This window comes from Mauremys mutica, chromosome 6 (genome assembly GCF_020497125.1).
Source record: "Mauremys mutica isolate MM-2020 ecotype Southern chromosome 6, ASM2049712v1, whole genome shotgun sequence".
NCBI classification, from domain to species: domain Eukaryota; kingdom Metazoa; phylum Chordata; order Testudines; family Geoemydidae; genus Mauremys; species Mauremys mutica.
Genome location: NC_059077.1, coordinates 82969743 through 82993343, shown reverse-complemented (window position 1 = coordinate 82993343; position 23601 = coordinate 82969743). Strand labels below are relative to the sequence as shown.

Below are 23601 nucleotides of genomic sequence, written 5' to 3'. Positions count from 1 at the left end.
CCAGACATATTTTGGGTCTGGACAGAATCATCTTGTGACTCATGGGTTAGATTTGATAATCGGGATTGCACCCCCATCCACCGATGCTGTGACCCCACTTCTTTTGGCTCTTTCACATTCAGGGAAAGTGTGCACACTGAGAACACTCCTTTTGGATGTTGCAGACTGCTTAGCCTGACTCACCAAGCTAGATCCATGGGCTGGAGTGGAAGGAGGTAGCCTGGGTAATCATGATCTTTCCTTCACCTGCTCTCTTCAGAGTGACTTATGCTGTCAGGGTCCTTGGAGAACTCCCTGCACTGCTCTAACTGCAATCATATCTGGCCCTTGTGCAGCACGAACAAGTGGTATGAAAGGTTCTTTGCACATGTGCTAGGTAATTTAGAAGCTAGAACCAAAAGAATTGATAACACATTTCCCTTAAGTGATAAAACATTAAAATAAGGAAATGCTCCTTTAGGTTTTAAATGAGTATCCGAAGTCCAGAGGGGGAAAAAAAGTACTTGCAAATCTGAAACTAATGGAGTGAGTAAACAAACTCAACATCCTTTCTTCATCTACTAAATAACAAAAGCAAGAAGTAACAGCAGTTGCTATCATAAGTGAATTATTTGCCATATTCCACCATCACTCAGTAGCTTGAAAATTCCTTCATTTAGTAAAACTGCATAAGAAGAGTGCTTTTTATGGCTTTTGAAATTATGGCTTTAATATTGATCAGACACTTCAGCATGTTATCCATAAATGCAACACATTAATTACCATAAGAGTTAGCTGAACAGTCAAGAAAAATGCTGAATCAATTTTAAGTCTCTCCTTTGCACACAGCAGGTGGTGTACCCTGTGATTATTGTCAGCTCTTAAATAAAATGATTATGTTTGCTACAGGAGATCTCTAAAATGGCTAGCCAGATAGGTAGCTTATTTGGATCCTTGGAATTATCTATAAAATGTACGGTATGCTAGTATTTGTTTGCATCATAACACTCCATACAGTGCAAGCTCTGATGGGTCTACATGTCCCACACAATAACATACTGTAATCTCTTAGGCATGCGGCGGCGAGTTATATGGGCCCATGGGGCCCAGGTCCCACCAATAATCCAGGAGCTGGGCTCAGCCCCACCAATGTTTGGGCCCCAGGCCCTGTGCTGGGGGTCCCCGCATTGCAACACCCGGCGCTCTCACTCACCGCAGCGGCAGCTCCCGGGAGGGGCCTCAGGAGCGACTGGACTCCCAGCCCATTGGCTGGGAACCCCAGCCAATGGGAGCTGCCGGGGGCGGTGCCGGAGCTGCCTGGCCGCGCCTCCACAGCAGGGAGGGGGAGCGAGCCACAGGCAGCGGCTGAGCCCTGGGCATTGTGAGCAGCAGACAGACACAGACGGTGAGCTGTGGGCAGCCAGACACACACAGCCAGGGAGGGGGGGTTGGTGCGGACAAACACACACAGCCAGGGGGTTGTGGGACAGACACACACGGAGGGGGGACGGACAGACAGACAGACACAGCCTGTGAGCTGTGGGGGCAGCCAGACACACACACACAGCCGGGGAGGGGGGGTTGGTGGGGACAAACACACACAGCCAGGGGTTGTGGGACAGACACACACAGCCAGGGGGTTGTGGGACAGACACACACAGCGGGGGTCAGACAGACACAGCCGGGGGTTGGTGGGGAGAAACAGACACAGCCAGGGGGTTGGGGGTTGTGGGACAGACACACACAGCGGGGAGCAGACAGACAGACAGACAGACACAGCCGGGGGGGGGGGTTGGTGGGGACAAACAGACACAGCCAGGGGGTTGGGGGTTGGGGGACAGACACACACAGTGGGGGGCAGCCAGCCAGACAGACACAGCCAGGGGTTGTGGGACAGACAGACACAAGGACACAGCCAGGGGGTTGTGGGACAGACACACACAGCGGGGGGGAAGGGGGACAGACACACACAGCCGGGGGTGGTGGGGGCAGCCAGACAGACACAGCCGGGGGTTGTGGGACAGACCGACACAAGGACACAGCCAGGGGGTTGTGGGACAGACAGACGGACACAGCCGGGGGAGTTGTGGGGACAGACAGATGGAGCCGTGGGTGGGGAAAGGAGCAACAATGGGCACCCCGGGGCTGGTATAAAATACACAGGATGGGGGGGGGGCTTCCTGAGGGGACTATAGCAACACCCCCCGCAGAGCAGACCCAGGTTGCAGCTGGCTCCGCCCATCACAGCCCCCTGCCCCACAGAGACCCACACAACCCTCTGCCCCCTCGAGAGACTCCCAATGACCCCTGTGGCCCTGTCACTCCTCTCCAAAGAGCCCTCCCCTTTGTGCCAGCCCACTCCCCTCCCCCACTGCCTCCCTCCTCCAAAGCTCCCTACAATCTCCCCCTTTGCCTTCCGCCCCCCAGCCCATTCCATTGGCCGGGAGGCTACCAGTCTAGTAGCTAGCAGGGCCCATGGGAGCTACACCTGAGGCAGGGTGCCTGCCTGCAGATGCAGACCTGCCTGGCTGTGCCTCCACAGCACAGGGAGGGGGAGCCACAGGTGAGCAAGCCCTGGTCATCATCATCATCACAGGCCCAGTAATTCTCTGGATATTTAATTTCACTGAGGCAAAATGTGTGCAATTTTATGGGTTGAATGATTGAATGACATAATACCCACCTGCCTGCATTGTCCGTCACTAAGTCCAGTAATTTTGTCAAGTGTTTGTTGCACAACATGGTGGTGCCTACCCCTACCTTGTGCTTCAGGGGTGATGGGGTCAGGGCAGCCTGTTATAGAACTACCTGATTAGTAATTGGATATGTTGGCTGGCATCTTTTTTAGTAATTGGATATGTTTGCTCCCCCTGATGTTAGAACCTGGCTACACCACTGGGGAAGGGAGCTTCCTAGACCTGTGCAGCTGGGGCTTAGGTGAATTTTGTGATACTGTGCCCCTTCCCAGCTACCACCCTGCAGTCCCCACTCCTGCACCATGCTGGGCAAGGGGCAGCCCCATCCCCAGTGAGGCTATGGTGAGGGGTGGCAGCAGGGGAGGCCATACGTGATGGCAACCTCCCCCCTCGGTACCCACCATAGGGGAGCCGAGTGGGCCTTCTGGACCTGAGAGGGACCCTAGGAGCATGTGCAGTGAACTGCGGGGGAGAGGAGGGGTCCCTCCCCTGGAGCTTGCTGCTGCCAGGGAGGGTGGAGGGGAGTCCTCTTTGGCCCTAGCCCTGGGGCAGCCTGTCTGCACCCCAAGTTCCTTATCCCCAGCCCTGCCCCAGAGTCCTCACGCAACTTAAATTTGGTGGTCAGTTTAGAGTATCATAGAATATCAGGGTTGGAAGGGGCCTCAGGAGGTCATAAGGTCCAACCTCATGCTCAAAGCAGGACCAATTCCCAACTAAATCATCCCAGCCAGGGCTTTGTCAAGCCGGGCCTTAAAAACCTCTAAGGAAGGAGATTTCACCACCTCCCTAGGTAACCCATTCCAGTGTTTCACCACCCTCCTAGTGAAAAAGTTTCTCTTAATATCCAACCTAAACCTCCCCCACTGCAACTTGAGATCATTACTCCTTGTTCTGTCCTCTGCTACCACTGAGAACAGTCTAGATCCATCCTCTTTGTAACCCCCTATCAGGTAGTTGAAAGCAGCTATCAAATCCTCCCTTATTCTTCTCTTCTGCAGACTAAACAATCCCAGTTCCCTCAGCCTCTCCTCAGAAGTCATGTGCTCCAGCCCCCTAATCATTTTTGTTGCCCTCCACTGGATTTTCCAATTTTTCCACATCCTTCTTGCAATGTGGGGCCCAAAACTGCACGTAGTACTCTAGATGAGGCCTCACCAATGTTGAATAGAGGAGAATGATCATGTCCCTCGATCTGCTGGCAATGCCCCTACTTATACAGCCCAAAATGATGTTAGCCTTCTTGACAAAGGCCAGAGGAGGGAGTGTTAGTGTCTGTGTGGACTTCTGAGAAGTGCATGGGGTGGAAGGAGATGCTGGGATGCTCTGGAACCACTCCTTCAAAGCCAGTCAGGACTCTGGGGGAGCCTCCTCTCTGAGCAGACTGTCTCCAGGGCAAGAAGCTTACACCTTCCTGGGTCTGACCTCAGAGCATTCAGCATGCCCTTCCACACCATGCACTTTCTGCAGTGAGTCCGCGCAGGCGGGGTCCTGGGGCAGCCAGAGGTCCCTGCACCCCAACTCGGCAGTCAGATGTGACTCTCAGCCAGACTGTAAAACAGAAGGTTTATTAGATGATGGGAACACAGTTTAAACAGAGCTTGTTGGTACAGAAAACAGAACCCCTCGGTCAGGTCCATCTTGCGGGGTGGGGAGCCCAGAACCAAGTTCTGAGTCTCTCCCCATTTCCCTAGCCAGCTCCAAACTGACACTCCCTCCTCTGGCCTCTGTGTCTCTTCCGGACAAGGAGGCCACCTGATCTCTTTGTCCCCAACACCTTCAGTTGGCATCTTGCAGGGGAAACTGAGGCACCCACATAGTATTCAGAGAAAATATTAAGAACATTCCCACTTCATCACAACAGGTACAACAAAATATAATACTGAAGTAGGCAATATTGAAGTAGGCAAGTGCTGCTTCTGACTTTCTGACTTTTAATTGACCCTTGTAATCTTGTGGCACTGACGTGTTGTAGCTTCATTTTATATCGGCTTACAGGGCGGGAGCGGGGGGGCACCACCATTTTGGGCCCCACCAAAAATTATACAAACCTGCCGCCTATGGCTGTACAACATATGCTTTTAGTGACTTTGGCAAGAAAGGATGGTTGGTTTCATGCTTTTCATTATAATCAAAAGAGATTAAGGACATGTTCTATTTTAGCAATTCATGTGGCTGTTCTGTTACTCACCTTTCTAGGATAATCACAAATACTGACAGTTCCAAAAATATTCCTTTATGCAAGTAAGCTTTAGCCATAAAAGCAGAAACAAACTTACTATATATTCGCAAATTCTGCCTTTGTGTGCTCTTCTTTAATAATGCATCATACCAAATCCTGGCACCTAGCTTATTCTCTTCTCAACTTAACATTTGTTTATGAATATTATAACAGTAGTTCTTCATTTGCTAATCTAATTTTGCACAGTGACCGGAGAGACCCCTCATTTTACTGTTTGCAGTGTGTGCCAGAAAGCTGTCCTTTGAGATAAACCACACAAATGATTTGGGACTTTTGTAGTGATTCAGAAACTAGAAGGACTGTGATTCAGAAACTACTAGACCTCCTCTTTTTACTACAATATGTGTGAATAAGGCTTAGCTGTGTTTGGTATGAAGATGGCAATATGATATGCCTGTATGTAAAAGGAGGCAAATCAGCTTTTCTTTTTATTCTCATGAGAGTTAATTGCCTTGAATGCCATACCTCTGCTATGGTTTTTAATCTTCCTTGGCAGAATGTTGAGGAGAACCTTATGGTTCTGCAAAATGAGTTATATTACTGTGCATTTACAAATAAAATATTAATCCTCCCATGTCTGAGTGTTTGTTTTTTTTCTAGGTCTGGGGGAACATTGAATAGAAGTTTGAAAGTTTAGAGGCCAAATTGAATCTTAAACCAAATGAAAATGCAAGTTTGATTACTTTTGATTTACTGTAGCAGGTAAAAAGAACAGGAGTACTTGTGGCACCTTAGAGACTAACAAATTTATTTGAGCATAAGCTTTCGTGGGCTACAGCCCACTTCTTCGGCTGCCAGGTAGCAGGTAGTGATATCTGTGGGTTCTATACATCTATTTTAGGATTCAGCATAGCATACTGTATTGCCTTGTAGTATCTAAGTAGAAATTTGTTTTAGTTATTGGTGTTTGGTTTTCACTGGCTTTTTAAAATGTTTCTGGGAATCATTTATGGGTCTGGCAAAAATCATGATGTGGTGGTCTTATAGTATTCTACTGCCTAAAGGATAGAAAAATGCCATGAGAAAACTATACTGCACAATATTATGACTTTATAAAAGGCTTTCTAAGAGAGAAATTATCAATAACAAACAGAAATCCCAAAATATTTGGGTTTAAATGGGTTCTTGCAGAACCCAAAGCACAGCTTAAATGTTAGGAATGCATGGGATTGATTAAAAGGATTTCAGCTCAACTCAGAAGACTCATGTGTTGTGTGCATAAAACGATTTACCAGAAGTAGTAAGTCCATTTATTAGATACAGATGTAACATGCATGATATAATTTGGGGAGAGATCTTTGAAAAAAGAAACAACTGGAAAATCTTGTACTTTTCTCTGCATAAATCAAGATCAGAGAACTCATCTAGTCAAACCTTCAAGAAGTTTGGGGTTTAGTTCAGATAATCATCAGTATATTGGATACTATTGAAGGCTCTGGAGTCTATGAAATGCTGGAAATCCTACCACATGGGCTGGATATTTTCCAAAATGCTTTCTTGCAAAATTTCAGACACTTGTCATCCTGCTTAGAAATATTGTAAAAAGAGCCCCCCATTGAAGTGATTTAGCATTGATTCTACTCCAGAAGTCACACCGAGAAATCTGGATCTTGTTCTGGTGCCACTGCTTTTCTAAAGGGATTGTGATGTTCAACTCCTGATGTGGGCCTCTAGGAGCTCTGCTGGTGGATGCTCTACAGGAGATGTACTGAAACAGCACATGTCCCAGATGCTTTAGCTTTGCTCCTCAAATTCCAGCCCTTTCATTTTGTGGGCTGAACTGGACCCCCAACAGAATTATTCCTTTGTTTCCAATGCACTTTCCATTGCTTGCAGCCACAACTTGTATTCTGCAGTGGAATGAACTGGACCCAAAACCCAAAAGGGACCACGTTTCCTTTGATAATATGTTGGTTATTTGATTATCTAGATCCTCAGCCCAAAGCTCTTTAATACTATTTATCTTGCTAGTTTACAGAACAGTTTAATTGTAGCCTTGCTCAGTAAAGTCCCCTTTAAAACTTCATTTTCTGTTTGCTTGTTTTTTAAACCCCCTATTTTGAATCTAATCAGTGCTTGCCATTGGTAGTGTTCAAATAGGTTTTTTTAAGTCAGAAAACACTGATTTAAATGTTTATCAAGCAGCCACAGGCAAATTCTCCTCTGTAGGAGTGAATCTAAGCAGATGTGGCAGAATTTCAGTTTCTTTGAGTCACCTATGCAACACATATTAAAATTACCTGAAAAAAGTGAGCAAATTCCACGAACTCTCCTAATTTGTAAATATCCCCAGTAAGCGGGCTGAGAGTGGTATCCAACACAGTTTCATATAAAAATGTACTTGTTTTTTTCTTTCCTTCAGGTTTGTATCCATCTGTACTAGTACCTGTAGGTTCATGCTTCAGTTTAACACCTCATGCCCATTTGCCCCCACTGGAGAATGGAGACAGTGCACAGTGATCAGGTAAAAGCATGTTGTATGGTTAATCATGTTCATTACAGCAGTTCCTAAGAACCAGCCAAGAATGGTGCTTCATTGTACTAAGCATACAGAATAGACGGTCCCCACACCAGAGAGCTTACAATCTAAAATCTAAATTTAATAGAGAAGACAGACACAGAGTAGGAGAAGTGATAGAACACACAATCAGAGCGAACAATGTGATGGCCGAAAACATCATGTTAGTTCCATGATTTTTTGGGGGGTGGATGGGGTTTAGTTAGGAGGGGATAAGCTAAATGGAAAGAAAACTGAATGGAGAGGGAATGTGGAGTGCAAGGGGGAGTGGGAGGAGGACAACAGGGCATAGGAGAAGTGGGTAAGAGGGTCAGGTGTGGAGTAAAACTGAGATGAAGAGATTGTGTGGGAGGGGCAGAACTGGAGGAAACAGTCAATCAGCTAAGGGCAGACACAGTGCAGGAAAAATTGTAGAACATTCCCTGAATGTCTGGAGATCCTAGCTTTGCCTGCATCTTCAGCTGTTCCTTTGGCTGGAGTCTCTGGCTGGTTCTTCCCTGCAATTTTCCTCCACCACCACGTCGCAGGGACAGGAGGCACCACCTGGAATGTGTGGGGACGATCTCGCAGCACAGGTTTGGGTGGTGGTGGGGGATGTGTGGTCCTAGTTGAGCCCCATTTTATCCCCTCCCCTCTTTGTTGGCAGTCTTCAAGGATTTGATAATCATGGAGAGTGAATGAAGCACACAGTTGAGACACTTTGGCAGGACAGTTGTGGAATATTGTGCTCTTGCTGCGTCTGTTATGTGAATAAATAAGGAATTTAATTCTCCAGTGCTGTAAATCCCATCCATCTCTCTCTCTCACTCACACACACACACACACACACACACACACACACACACTTCTTTTAAAATATTAGAGAATAAAGAATATTCTGGACAACACTGTGAATAAAATACAGTGATGCAGATATGTATATATCAAGTTCAGAAATGGCATTCAGGTAATTGTTTTATATATTTAGCTATAGCAAATCAGAGTGTCAAATTTCTCAATGCTGGAGAAAAGTGCCATAAAACCCATTCCTATAATAAACAACTGTTCATCCTTTTCAAAACTGTCAGAGTGTTATAAAAATATAACATTTAAAATAAATGTAGGTGACAGTTATAATTTTTCTATTTTTGTAAGTGACCTGAGCTATTATCAGCTGCTGCATAGGAACAGTTTGTCACAATGATACCTATCAATATTTTCTTCTCAGGCAAATGCTCATCAGTAATATTAAAATGGTTTGGAGCTAGATATTTGTTTTAATTATCCCCATATTACCGTACTGCAGGGGAAAAAAATGGCTGACTCTAATTGATTACCTCTACTTCTGGGATTGTCCTGCTGTTCAAAATCGCTCTTGCCATGTGGTGATCTAGATCACTTAAATCTGCGTCCCATGTTAGCAACTCACATATTCACTAATTAAAAATAACCGTCTATATTTTTTTAATATCCCTTCAAATAAACTTCTAAACATCCTCTTAAGGCTGTCACAGTCCCATCTTTGCATGCAAAAGTTTAGATAAGGTGCCTTTTGCTGCCCACAGTGTGTGGGATGGCTTGTCTTCTTGAGGATAATGCATAAATCAATGCAGTTAATAGAAACTGTTGTTTATACACACATCAATACCAGTGGTTTCCCTCTGAAAAAATTTGGAAATCTTCCCATATCTAAAAAGCTAATAACAGTAGGCCTGATCATCCCCTTGCAAGGGAAATATCTCTTGCATGAGGCTAAGTGGGAATAAATCTTGGTGAAATTCCCCACACAGATGTTCGTGATTCTTCCATTAGAATGAGATTTCTTTCCTTCCCTTCCCTCCCCACTTCCACCCTGCAGAGCAGGCTGCTGATTTGGACTATATAATCCTAGGAGCTGCAGGAGGTTATGTACATCCATATGGAGACTGCTTTCCAGCTCTAGCCCTTGGGCATCCCCCACAGCAACATGACTGAAAAGGAGCTGCGTTACCTAAACATCACTAGTTAGTGATATCTCACAGAATCCCCAGAGGGAAAGCTACAGAAAAGCGATAGTTTCTGTTTATAATCCCGCCATCCATTGCTCCATCTGCATTTCCCTTATATGTATCCTGGACCTGCAGGTGCAGTTTTTCCCAGGCAACATGTCTAGGGGGAAGGGAAGGCATCTCCTGGGTCCTAGTCCCCCAAAGTGGAGAGTTCTCCCCATCTTAGTTCTGTGATCAAGGGTGGTAGTGGGAGGTGTGCTCCTGGTTGGGCCCAATTTTATTCTGTCCCCCTTTTGCTGGCAGTATTCAAGGATTTGAGAAGCATGAGGAGTAAATCCCTCTCCAGAACACAGTTGAGACATTCTAGTGGGATAGTTAGGGGATTTTGTATTCTTGTATTTGTTCTGTGCCTAAATAGGGAATTTAATTATCCAGCACTATAAATCTCAGTTGTTTCACACACCTGAAGAGAGCCATCCATCAAGGCTGTGGGTTGCTGGGGATGCTGTTGAAGAGACAGCTGGTTCTGTTCTCTGCACAGGTCCAGGAGATCTATTTGTGGTTCTGGAAGAGATCTGAAAGGGCCCAATATCATCTTCTCTCCTGTAGTGTAGTGTAGAACTCTATAACTAGGTGCTTGAGTTCCAAAACAAAATCCTTACAATTCCCCCCAAAAAAGATGGCTGAAAAACTAATGCTGTGCTTTCCATTTACATAGTGTAGTGCTTTTTAAATTCAAAGCATTTTATAAATATTAACAATTCACAGCACCCTTATGAAGTAACAGGGATATTTTCAGTTTGCTACCCTAGGTTCTGGAACTAGCGGTGCTGGGGGTGCTGCTGTACTCCCTTCCTTGAAGTGGTTTCTGTTATATAGAGAGTTTACAGTTTGGTTCAATGGTTCTCGGCACCCCCACTATAAAAACTGCTCCAGTGCCCCTGTTTGCCTGACAGCTGAATACATGGTCTAAGTTAATGAACTTGTAAACATTTTTAATCGTAGCAGGCAAGATGACAATGAGTAATCTGGTTTCAACCAGACACAGTGGATTCATCAGTACACTTTGGTGCATACAATACATTTACTCAAGTTGTTGAAATGTTCTCAACCATCAACAAGATAAATTGTATTTCCACACAGACAGAAATATTCAGCTGGTATTCCACTACGCTTAAAACAATAAAACCTCATGAAGAACTATAAGAGACTTCAACAATTCAAAAAAAAAGTCTGGCATAAAATAGCATTTCCTAGACACACACATGCTGTGTAGAGATACCAGGTATTTCACAGACTGGGATCAATATTTCATGGTACTTTGCGAAAGCCCATTGGAGAAAATAGTAGCTGAAATATGCCACTACAGCATTATCTACCATTCAAAACTACTAATATCCTCAAAACATTCCATACTGCATGCAGTAAAAGAAAAATGAAAACACATAGATTGTGCATTACAGAAGGCAACTTCATTTTACAGTAAATAATGCTGCAACTGGTATTTTTGTTGGATGTATTGCACAATACTTAGAGCAATAAGTTATTCCAAAGCTATACCCTAAGTCAGCCAGCAACTCTGTTTGAACACAACTTAGTGTCTGATTTGAATCGAAAGACTAAAAACAGTTCACTAGCATTGTCTGAACAGTGATGAAAAAGCACCATTGGGTTTGATGAGAATCCCAGCAATTGTAAGACTTCATTTAAGCTACCAAGTTGTAAAATGCTTTTTTATCTTGAAACAGCAAGCAATACAGCATGTGGTATTATCTCTTCTTGATGCTCAGACAATTAATTTGTCATCCAAACTCTTCCCTTGTAGAGATGAGAATCTCACCAACGGTAGGAAGTGAAGATTTTTAAGCATGAAAAGCTATTTTTTTCCTACAACCTTTATGCATAATTACTGAGACTGCAAGACAGGAACACATTTGATTTCAGATATCAAAATAGTAACATAGGTAGTTTCAAAACATTAGTTTAGAGATTTCAAATTGTCATTCAGATATTTATGATAATGGCCCAGTCCTAGGCACAAAAACTGTAATGGCACATAGACCTCAGGAGCTCTTTGACATGCCTGAGCTTTACAGCTACAGAAGCTATTGCTCACCTAGCAGTTGCCTATTCCTGTCCCTATATCCTCACCTTAAGGTGGTCATTGAATATATATATATGTATATATATATACATACACACACACACACTTCACACTTCACAGCTTCCCAAATCCTCACCCTTCCCAGGAGCTGTTTACAGGTCTCTCTCCCAAACAACTGCCTATATGGCAATCGAGGATTAGGAAAAGACAGCAGGGAAATCATCTTCCCAGGGTCAGAAGGAGTTCTGGAATCCATCTTTCTGACTCAGGCTGTCCTGGTTGACTGTGAGAGAACATTGATGGCTCTGAAATGGAGCTCATTCAAGAATGGCTATGCATTTGGGGAAAGTTTGTGGCTTAAGCCGAAATCTAGTTCAGATCTTTGTTCCCCCACTTTTCTTCTTGTTTGTTCAGCAACCACCTCTCAAAGAAAAGAAGCAGCAGTCTGCCTGATGAGTGCGGCTAACAGAGAGAAAAATGAGCCAGAACTGGAGTTCTATTCTCAAAATAGTTGTTACCCAAGCCTGCCCAAACAGTACTTGCATCTGCCACTGAGACCATTAGAACAAATGAGCTAACCTTGTGAGTGGAGCTACGTTAAGAAAGCAATTTCCCCTGGAGATGTGGATTCAAATGCCCCTATCACCAGCCAGCTGGTACTCAGATACCATTGTGATAGAGTTTTTTTTTGGTTATGATTTATAATATCTGTGCTATCTGTGTAGAGTTGGGTAGAAAATTTACAATCCCTCCTCCCCCCCTTTTTTTTTCAAGAAGCAAAACCAAACCAACAAACCAAATAGACCAAAAAAATTCTGTCCACTCAAACTACTCTATCAAGCAGATGCTTGAGAAATTAGATCAACCTGGCACTCTTCCCTGAAGCTCAGTAGAATCAGCCTTTGTCTGGTAAGGGAATGATAACAAATTCCAGTGTCACAGGGGGCCCCACTACTGAGAACACTGTCCCCAGTCCCAGATGTTTAAAATCTAGAGACTATTATCTTGAGCACTTTAACTAATCTCAGTTGCTACTGTGGTGTGTCTGGAGACAGATTTTTTTTCTCAAGAACACAGGGCTTGTGCAATGTAGGGCTCTAAAGCTCACTCTGCTGGAGCAGTGAACTCAACATTTTCCTACTGACTTCTAGGTCTGCAGCTTTCCCTTTTTGTCCATCCCTCAATTGACTAATTTTTAGCCACTGTGCTGTTGGTGAAAGCTCAAAACTGCAGTGGAGTAGCTATTAAATCAATACAGCTTCACATGTTTAATAATCACCTCCTTTCTCAACTCACCCCATACATAATTGGTTTGAAAAATCCATTAAAACCAATGAGAGAACCTTAGACTTTAGTCACCTTGTCCTTTTCTTCCCTCTTAGACCTGCACAACTTCTCTGAAATGAATCTCCCTTGGCTTTTACAGTAAAGAATAAGAATTCAGCACAATGATCTTAGGTACAGCTTTTGCCTTCTGCTATTTTATTTTTATCTTAGTTTTGCTCATACAATCTACTTATTGCTGCAGAAGTGACCATTTCCATTTCAAAGACTTTTTGAAAATATTCTTGTTGAAGTTCAATCTAATTTTGTACTTGAAAATGTCATTCAGTTTTTGCAAATAGTGCATTTAAATATTCAACATGGTGAATTCTTTTGCAACTCTAGTACATTTCCTGTGCTGTCAGTCTTTTTCCATGTGATTTTAGTACGAACTGAATTTAATGGACATGGAAATAGATTTAATTACCCGAGTTTATGTAAATAAGAGACCTGATCAGTCTACTTCTTACCAAGCATTTTAACAAATGAAAAATAATTTTAAAAACAAACTTTTTTTGCTTTTAACTAGCTTTTTCCAGATGCATTTTGTACCCTGAGAAAAGCATTTGGTTGATGTAGCTACTTAAGGTAGTATCTTTTTGGATTTTCATATTGCTATTGGATCAATCCAGCACTTTTTGGTCGGACAAAATTCTGACAGGCCAATAATGTTAATTGCTACTGTCCTTGCTTGTGTAGCTTCATTAAGAAAGCCAAGGTTACTTACACAGGACTTTTTTCCTTTCAGTGGTTTGTGTTTATTATTTACTATTATATGGTTAGTGCTGTTAGGAATTATTCCTAAATGGAATATTTTCTACTTCTGTATAGTTTCTTTACTTGGCATGTCCTTCATATTGACTTCCCCACTGCCACTGACTGATTGCATTAGTTTTAATCCTGTAAGTAAAATGTTATGGTTGAATTAATCTCCTCCAGGAACTTTCAGTATCTCATGCAGAAGTCAACGAGGAGTTTTGGCCATTAAAACACTCTTGCTGATGCACACACAGGAGATGATGAAAATAACATGGCATTAAGTGATATAGTTTTTGCAGCCTTTCTTAAGCACTTGTATCTTGATCATTTCCAGGCCCATAAAATAGTGACAAGTATCTGGCCTGATGGGAAAGGGAACATGGGATTTTTCTTCTGTTTTTTAGAGCCTGAAATTTCTGTGAATTCTACAGGCGACAGATTTAGCTTCATCTGAGAAGAACAGTAGTTGCTAAGCAATTATACACCCCTTACTGTTGTATTGCTATGCTGCTGGTTCAGATGTAATGAGCCATTTATGTTAGATAGCCAAGTAATGTGCCATAAAGGTGGCCAGCTAGCTGATTCATTTAGAGGATGTGGATCTAGTGAAGGAAGCAGAATAAAATGATGAAACACCATTGAAAATAAAGAAAATGGAGAAAAAGCAAACTAAAATAATTTAATGATAAAATAAAAATGTAAACAAGATGAAGAAAAATAAATAGTTGTTTTTTTTTAAAAAGTCTTCATTCTCTTGTAAACTGAATGAAATAAACAACAAGTAAAACAGAGAGGAAAAAAACCAAGAGTAGAAATAAAACGCAAAGCAAGTGAAAGATTAAAGAAAATCTCCATAGTAATGACTGTTCAGGAAGGAAAACAATGAAGTGCAAGAGGATAAAAGCTACACAAAAATGAAATTAAATATTCTGGCACATCATAAAAAAGAAGAGAAGAAAAGGAGATGAAAATGACTGAGGAATGGCAGAGATAAATGTTAAGAGGCTACACTGAGATGGAAGGCTTTGTTTTGAATAAGGAATGGTATGTAGTTGTGCCACCCCAAGAGGCGGCAGTCACAATTCTCCCCTGCTTCTCCACCCTTGTTCCTTTGCGGCAGGGAGGTGTGTGTGCAGGGAATAAGTTGTTAAGAGGTACACCTTATTTCTCCACTGCCTGGTGGATTGAGGGAAGGCAGAATCTAGGCTTCATCTTCACGCAACTAATTACTCCAGTTTGTTTACATTTATAGGAGGCACATTGGTCACATTTTCCCTACAGTCAACCCTGTACATTTTGGAGTGGTGATATTATCCCACTGCTACTCTGTTATAATCAGGAACATTATATTTTTCTTTTAAAACTGCCTTGATAGATCTCATTGTATGCAATCAGCCATGCCACATAATAGAAAAACTACTCAAATCTTTGAAAGTAATTTCTATACATGGGGGCATGTGATAACTTTTGTGAGCATTCTATTCCCTGATCCTTAGACATATATAAAACTCATTATCCATGGAAAATATGTGAACCTCCAAGTCTTTTCTAAAAACACAGTTTTCACTGCCGTTTCCCAACTTATGGCCACCAGTAGATGAAAGATTGGGTTCCATAATGATTGAATCTAGATCATTGTCCTCAAAGTGCTATGCACATGCACATAGATTGTCTTATATGTTTTACTGTGGACTCCCAACCCAACAAACGAGCGTACTACTGTGAAGACTGACCCTGCCCCTAAAGCCCTGATTGCCAGAAAGGAGAAACTGGCTATTCTGTCTCCTCAGAAACCTGGTTGTCTGGACATTTGTCAGGAACTCCCACCCTTCCTTCCTTCTGCCAGGTCTCCTCTGATTGGGGCATGTTGATGCCATCTGAGACAGGATTGCACATGGTGCAGTAGGAGACTGCATATGTTGCAGCTGTAGAGACACAGTGAGCCCAAATGGCTTGATCTCAGAGACAGGCCCAAGAAGCAACCTGAACACGTGGTCCCTATGAGATTCCACTCACATGAAAGAATCAGCCACAGCCCAAAGGGAAGGAGGTGCCTGAATCTGGGACTAAGGAGCCAAGGCTGAAAAGACACTTGAAACTGCAACTGATGGAGGTAGATGCCTTTTAGGTATCTTGGATCTATACCCTACTCCTGCTAACTGTTCTTTTCAATGAAACCAGGGCCCTGTACATGTTAATAAAGATGTTGGCATAGATCTGTGTGCTGGAGTGATTCCTTGGTGAATTCCTGCCTTCCCAAAAGCGTTCAGAGCTTGGAATAACTTAGAAAACCTGGGAGGCCCCATTATGCTATACTTTTGCCTCCCCTGCTCTCTGGCTGCAAGCTGGACTCCAGCTCTTCCTCCCCTGCTGCCTAACTTCATGAAACAGTGAAGGGAGAATCCACTTTAATGAAATTAACTCCCCCTTGTGGAGAAAGTTGAAGAGCAAGACAAAGCTGCAGGCAGGACCTAAGGGGGTAGGATGACAAACACCAGAGACAAAATGCTGGGCAGCTGGCTCTAGCAAAATGGTGAATTATATCAATGAACTGGTAGGTATGTAGGCAAAAAAGGACACTAATGGTCTGTTGGTATATTTTACTTGCAAAAATGAAGAAAACATGGAGCAGAAAGAGAGAAAAATAAAGCTAGAGGAGAGAACAAACATAAAGGAGGTATTGCAAGGTTTTTTTAAAAGTCATTTTATTGAGACTAAGTAATTGTACAGCGTGTGAAGAATTGTTCTGTTTTACATAATTCAAAAAAACAGTTTGTCCTCTTTAGGTATTTTGCCCACATTTTGTCCCACATTGGCTGATTGAGAGATATGGGCATTATATTTTAATAAAACATCTTCTCGTTTTACCTTGCTGCTGTATTGAGAGACCTTTTTAAGAATTTAAATTTTATTTCAAATTAGTTGCCAGAAGTTAATCAGGAGCATAAAATAATGAGGGTGGGCAGCTTCGTTGCTCTATAGAATTTTCTGCTGCTCACAGGAATGATATTTTTGCAGGATTTTGAACAGGGCTTTATTCCACACAGTAGGTTGCAAAATAACAAACTTAGAGACTTTGATGGGCACCCATCTTTACAGCTACCTGAACCGCCTTGAGGTGGAAGGAAAGCCCTGCATCAGTTGTAATTTTTACAACACTATTTATACAGAAGCAATTTGCCCACCAACACATAGTTATTTTGTAATGTACCATGTATGATTGAAGCCATGTCCAATGTCCTTCAGTAATATCATTGCTGGAAGCAGGTGAGAAGGCTGTAGAGGGATGGAGCTGCCTGTCCTCATTATTTTATGCTCCTAATTAATTTCTGGCAACTCATTTTACTTTCAAACTCGTATATGCTGCACAGTTACGCAGAATGGTGTACGTAGAGTTTTGGGACAGCCCATTACTTTTAAATTGTCTTTTAGAAATTAAAGATGCAAACATAGCAGTGTAGTGACATTTATTTCCTAGCTAGAATTTTAAATGTTGAATTAGACCATATAATAGGCTATATATGTTCTTCTTTTTCTTTTTTCTCTTGACAGAATGGAAATAGCAACCTTAGGGCTTGTTTTCATGAGTAGGGTAAGTCGACCTAAATTACGCTATTCCAGGTATGTGAATAGCATAGCTGGAGTCGATATAACTTAGGTTGACTTCACTGTGCTGCATCGATGGGAGATGCTCTCCCATTGACTTCCTTAATCTTCTCAGGAAGCAGGAGTACCGGGATCAACCGGAGAACACTCTGGGGTCGATTTAGCGGGTCTTCACTAGACCCACGAAATTGACCCCTGCTATATCGATTGCAGCAGTGTCTGTCTCCCTGTAGTGAAGACCAGCCATTGTATATCAACTTGCGCATGACATGCTGTTCTAATTTCAAAATATCTTCTTTTTTAAAAAGCACAGTGTAATTTTGATAGGAATATATGTTAATTTTAGTGGTTTCATTAAATTAATAATGAAAGAAAAAAAAGAGATTTGAAGGATCCCCAAAGTACTTCTCAAACTGCAATATATAATGCGGCAGCCACAATAGCCACACCATAGTTATAATTGCCTATACCAATATAAACCTAATTTGGTTCCCCTTCCTCTCTCCACCCCTGTAAAATCTACAAGTAATGGAATTCCAGATAGAAATTAGGTAGGTATGATCTTTGATCAATAAAGAAATATCTCACTATGATTGAAATTAATTGAACCAACCACTTGCTTAAATAGCACATTATAAAAATCAGTACCTGTTAGCTCTAGAAAATGCTTCTAATGCATCTCCCCTCTGTATTAGTTAGAAAATACATATATAATTAGTTTTGTTTACATTTTCTATAACAATGATGAGGTATTGTATCTATTTCCCAATCTAACTTCAAAAATTAAGGGAACTCCCAGACAAAAATCTCTACTAAGATAAAGATTGAAAGTAGAAATCAGTGAGGAGTTAAAAGCTTGCAAGCATACTAGAGTTATAAACAACAGCATTTGATATTCTGATCACAACAACACTGAGCACATAAGTAGCTACTTAGGTGGCGAAGCAGCTGTTTGAACACAGGACCATGGTAAATGAGATCTAAAATGTAGATGAGAACAGATTCTGGACTCTTGTTTTGGAATTTAGGATTAGATGTTTAAAGGTATTTAGGTGCCACTCTGCATCTTTAGGTGTCTAAATACCTTTAAAAATCTGGTGCTTGGTCTTCAGTGCCAAATTCAGAAGTGATACACAAGGTGGTATAATTTACTCTTCATAAATTTAGGCTAAATTACAGGCCAGGAAAACAATTAACAAATACACTCTCTTTTATTGTATGCTTTTTATACCTTCTTTTAACCCATTCTGGAACTACCTCTTTCTGTCCCCTCTGTATAAATTACACCTATTTACAACCACTGAGGTGAAAATTACACCACTATAAAGATTACTTCTGAATCTGGCATGTTATTGTTAAACAAAGTAGAAGGATTTCAGTTCAAGGTCTCATTCAAAAAGGACCCACAACAATGAACTAAAGTATTCTATCTACCTCAGAGGGATGAAGGACTAGGCTGATCCTGACAAGATTTGTATCTCTAGTTCCAGGAAGTCTAGGCATTATCTGTTTGATTTGGAAATTGAGCTGGAAATCTCCAAAGTGATATCTTTCCTTCAGTATTTCCTTTATATTTGTTTTCAATTGGACTAGAACTTTTTTCAACAACCATCCTTAATGTATATTTTGCTACTTTTGTTTCTAGTCATAGCTAAAAACAAAAATTGCAGAGATATGAGACCACTAAAAAACAATGTAACTAAAGTTTTGGTATGAGGCTCAGAAGAGGTTTCAGGTTCAGTATTCACAAGGACGGTAATACAAGCATACATTTAGGCATATTTACTTCAGTTGAAATTTTCAAATCTAACTAGGGGATTTTGCTAGAAAATTCCCATTAAAACTAAACTTCAAAGGAGATGCAGGCACTTACTGTGATGGTTAGACATTTATTGAAAATTAAACCCTAAGTTATCTTTGAAAATCTCAACCTTGGAGTTTTGAACATAATAAAGAATCACAAAGATCTGCTGGGACTATTGTAAGACTCAGACTAGGTTATTTTTCTTCATATGAAAATGATGCCTCCTCTTTGTTTTTAAATAGCTATTACTTCTACAAGAAAACAATCTCACGAGAAGACTACAGCTTTACAGGTATTTATGCTGTTATTTGAGAAGTTGTGTTTAGTATAGAAAATTTGAATACATCATGTTCACTAAACTTTTTTATTTTGAAGTAAACACTGTTCATATAATGAGAATGGCATATTATTTCTCTATAAGTTGGAAGTATATAATTTCCACACTGAAAGAAAAATAGAACTTATTTGCAACACTCACAGTGATCTAGCCAGTACACACGAGGTGTGGCACTGTAGTCTTTAGAGATAGCTTGTATTGGGATACAACCATCTTTGATAAGAATTAACTGAAGTTAGCTTTAGAAATGATAACTTAAAAGGTGGTGTAGTGTTCACTGCTTTGTGAGGGGAGGAGATAGGAGAATTTAATAGAAAGATGCATTCATGCAATAAATGAAGATGTTAGGGAAACGTTGCAGCAGATGCAGTTATTATTCACCTGACTGGTTTCTTCCTCTCAGATCAATGGAGATACCTTCAGACTGCTGAACAACTATTTTAAAGTATTATAGATAAAATTTTAAAGATTTCACAAATGTTCTTGGCCATCCTGTATACTTCTGACAGCTCTCCAAAGGACCCATCTTCTGGCTAAAGAAAAGTGGAAATAACAGATAGCCTTCACAAAGGTCATTGGATTCAGTACTTTGGAAGGAAAGCCCACTGACACTTGATGATTTGAAAGCAAATCCTCAGAGATACTCAGATACCACTCATCAGTCACCAGATGGACACCTATGTTTTTAAACAGCGACAGTTTGCTATCTGCTAAATTTCATTTAATGGTCTCTGCTCCAGAGCAGATAACAATAATTCAGGGAATTTATCTGGATTATCTGACTGACCTTTTCCTCTAATTTCTCAGTCAGTCTTGCTTCTTGCTTTCAACATGTGTCAGAAGTCATTGCTGCTCTCCTCTCCTGTCCCTGAAATGTCACTGCCTTGATACTCTGTAAGTGATTCTGCCTAACTCTTGTCTTGCTCCTGTGTTCTGTTGTTGCCTACATTACCATTATTCTGCCAGTCTTGCAGCCTGAAACGTACACAAAATATGTGTTAGCATGCAAAGTTATTATTTTCTTTGGGTTGTTAAACATGCCAATCTAATCCTACACTATCTACTCCGCCTCTTTCAGGTTAAGAAGTAGTAAAAGCAAGTGTGCAAAAAGAAAACAAGGCCCATTTTTAAGCAATAGAATTCTTTATTGAGTTAATCCTAATTGCTGAATTATCATTTCAGATACTATATATTTGGCAAAGCAAACTGGATATTTATCCTTCTGTGTGTTACATCAACTTAATGTCAGTGAACGCTCTTTCCTATTCTAGCAAATAGTGACATACCCAGCAGTTTTGCCAGGTTGGAAACTGATTATTCATCTTTAAAAATTGATAGGACTATTTTGTGTTAATTAGAAGTAATGATAGATTTTTCTGGTTTTTTTAAGTATATTCCATTGTTGTCCTTTAGCTTTTAATAGACTTTGATTGACAGCTTTGGATAACTCTAGTGAGTTGGCTCAGAGGAATAACACTCAAATAAAGCAAAACATAAATATTATTAACAAAACTATTCATCTCAACTGCTTCATCAAAATTAATTCAGCTTCTCAAACTGCACGTAACTGTCTAATAAAGAGTTAGCTGCATCACACAGTCTGTGAACATTCAATCAGGATGGCATAATGTTGCAGTATTATTGAAATAAACATAAACCTTTTAGTAACCTGCCAGGGGATCCTGATAGATTATTTTCATTGAATTTCTAATTGCAGTAAAGCTGCCATTGTAGTCTAAAGTGAAAATAGTGACTGTAAATATGATCTAATTGTGTGTTTCCTTCATAAATTAATATAGCAGACTCAAAACAGATAGTATGGTAAAAAGGTAAATAAGTGTTTTATTTTTTTAAAAATTAATACACAATAGATGCCTTACTGGCTCTTGAAAACCAGCATGTATCATGAAGTAAACAGTAGAAGTTAATGCAATTTTGATTTGGTATTTCTATCCCATTTTCAGTTTTCTGTGAACATTTGTACAAGCATATTTTTGTTTACATGGCCATTTGTGGACCGAATACGTACATAATTATTTGCTCTGGAAGTACTCATATGGCCATCTTGGTATTTATTCATGGACTTGTGTGTTGGAATGCCATCGAAACAGAACCAGTATAATGTGACCTGGGTAACCAGAATAAAATCACAGATATATTAGTTACTCATCTGAATACTCACAGCAGATCATTTGTGAGCAATCAATTGGCAGAAATTAGTTTGCACAAAAGGCTTGTTAAATAATTGCAATTGGCGAGCCAATTAATAAAAATCAATCTGTTTGCAGGCAGTTCACAAACAAGTAAAAGAGAATTTTGCCAAATGAACTAACTATTCATTGTGAATTCCTTGCCCATCTGAGTGATCGGCACTCTGCAAAGAATGCCCATAAGTAAAGTGTTGAACTAGTTTGTCGATTAAAGGCTGAAAATCTAATGTGACCCCTCCTCCACCCTTAGTGCTGAAGGCCTTCACCAGGCCCTCCTGGGTAAGTAAGGGTAAGTAAATGTCACCCTCACTTATAAAGGCACTTCCACAGGGATATGGACAATCATTACCATATTGTCTCACCTACTGACTGATAAGATTTGTATAAGGCACCTTGCTTAACTAAAATAGCTCCCTTCTTTCCCTAGACCAGGCAATTTCAGAGAGATTGGCACTTGGCTTTTCCAATGACAGCACAAACATGCTTTCAAGGTGGGTGGGATTAAGATGCAGATGTTTTGTATGACTGATAGTGATAGTTTGTGTGTGAATGTAGAGTCCCATTGATCTTATAGAAGGGACAGTGTTTCGCTTGGGCTCTGAATGTGGTAATTTTGTCTAAGTTTTGATGATTTTGTCTGCCCATGAGTAAAACATTAAGTAGAAGAGATGGTTCAAATCTTCAGCTCTGTACCCAGCCTGACTTTTTTGGCAGGGAGGAGAGGAGGGGGAAATCAGGGGTATCTTTGTGAAGCATGGGAGGAACACTTCCCAGGAGGTGTTGGAGCAACTGTGCATGCACTCCTGGAGCTCTTCAGCTGCAGCAGTCACTGCTGCTCTTGTGTGTCCTCCTCATAACTGGGGAAATAGGGTGGGGGGATCCATGTGACAGCAATCCTCTGTCCCTGCTCCACGCTGGCAGATTTTTCCTTAAGTCAGAGATCAGTCTATTGATGCTTAAACTCAAGTATACTAGTGCTAATTTGACCCAAAGCTGTGTGATGATAAACCCAGCCATTCTGTGCCCATACTTCCTCCTTTTATCCTTTAATTTTTCTACCACACAACATTTCTTTTATCCTGAATAATATCCTATGGACTCAGAATATTCTTTCTTAATTAATTTCTATTTCCTAATCTATTTTGCTGACTTCAGTAGAGTTTTATCACTACAATTGGTGCTGAATTTGGCACATTGACTGAAGAAGACCAAGGCTTAGAAAAACAATTAAATCAATATAATATTTTGTTTGATTGTTCTGTCGTTTAATATAATAGGGAGAAAATAAATGAGAGACATTGTTACTTGGGTCCTTTCTGCTGTTTGCCTCTATTGGTATGGAAACTTATTACGCCATGGATAGATTGCTTCTTTTTTTTTTTTACAGTCTCCATATCAAAGACAATTTTCAAATGATACTTGTTATTAAAAGTTTTCATTCTCAATTATGAGAGCATGCCTTTCAGCTACAGTAGCAGCTACTGTATTATTACTTCAAATAATTTCATATTAATTGATCATGACCCACAGCTGGTGATACAAACTAAACTATTATTGAAATATATATAAGAAAGGCTTCTTTAGTGGTTATTAATTTGTTCTTGTGGGTTCAAAGGAAAAATAATTGTTAGGGAAAAGGCAGCTGAAATTAGAAACTGGTACAGGCCTGCCTTGGAATACATGAGAAATCAAGAAAGCTACCTGTCAGATGATCTTATCCATGCCCACCCAATGTAGTCTAGTTTAAAATGATTCATGTGATAAGGCTTTAATTAGAGCTAACTGGGAAATGGAATATCCATCCCATGGAAAATTTTGGGGAAAAAATCATCCTAATTTAGGACCAAGTATCAAAAATCACAAAAATTCCGGGCTGTATGGGTGAGTAATTTTGAAAAAATCCATTTTGGGAGACTATTCCACTCCCTAGACTACACTAAATGAGTTACTCTAATTTCTTCGGATTTACACCCTTCAGATATTTGTATAGTGTTATATCCAATTCCCTTAGTCCCTGCTTTATCAAGGTACTTACAGACATGCTTAACTTTAAGCATGT

General features: G+C 41.0%; 2 long non-coding RNA genes across 4 annotated transcripts; one reads left to right on the top strand and one right to left on the bottom strand.

Annotated features, from left to right (window-relative positions):
- Window positions 1-6095: 6095 nt before the first annotated feature.
- Window positions 6096-12312, bottom strand: LOC123372165. 3 transcript variants are annotated; one of them, XR_006580146.1, is made up of 3 exons: window positions 12083-12312; window positions 9863-10002; window positions 6096-8171 (listed from the first exon to the last, which is right to left on the bottom strand). It is a non-coding gene; the product is annotated as an uncharacterized LOC123372165 (long non-coding RNA). The 3 variants fall into 3 exon arrangements; XR_006580147.1 differs by lacking the exon at window positions 12083-12312 and adding an exon at window positions 12022-12059; XR_006580145.1 differs by lacking the exon at window positions 12083-12312 and adding an exon at window positions 11640-12015.
- A 534-nt stretch (window positions 12313-12846) lies between these two features.
- LOC123372168 lies at window positions 12847-21638 on the top strand. The gene is made up of 4 exons (XR_006580149.1): window positions 12847-12961; window positions 17138-17177; window positions 19238-19287; window positions 19736-21638. It is a non-coding gene; the product is annotated as an uncharacterized LOC123372168 (long non-coding RNA).
- The last annotated feature ends 1963 nt before the right edge of the window (window positions 21639-23601 follow it).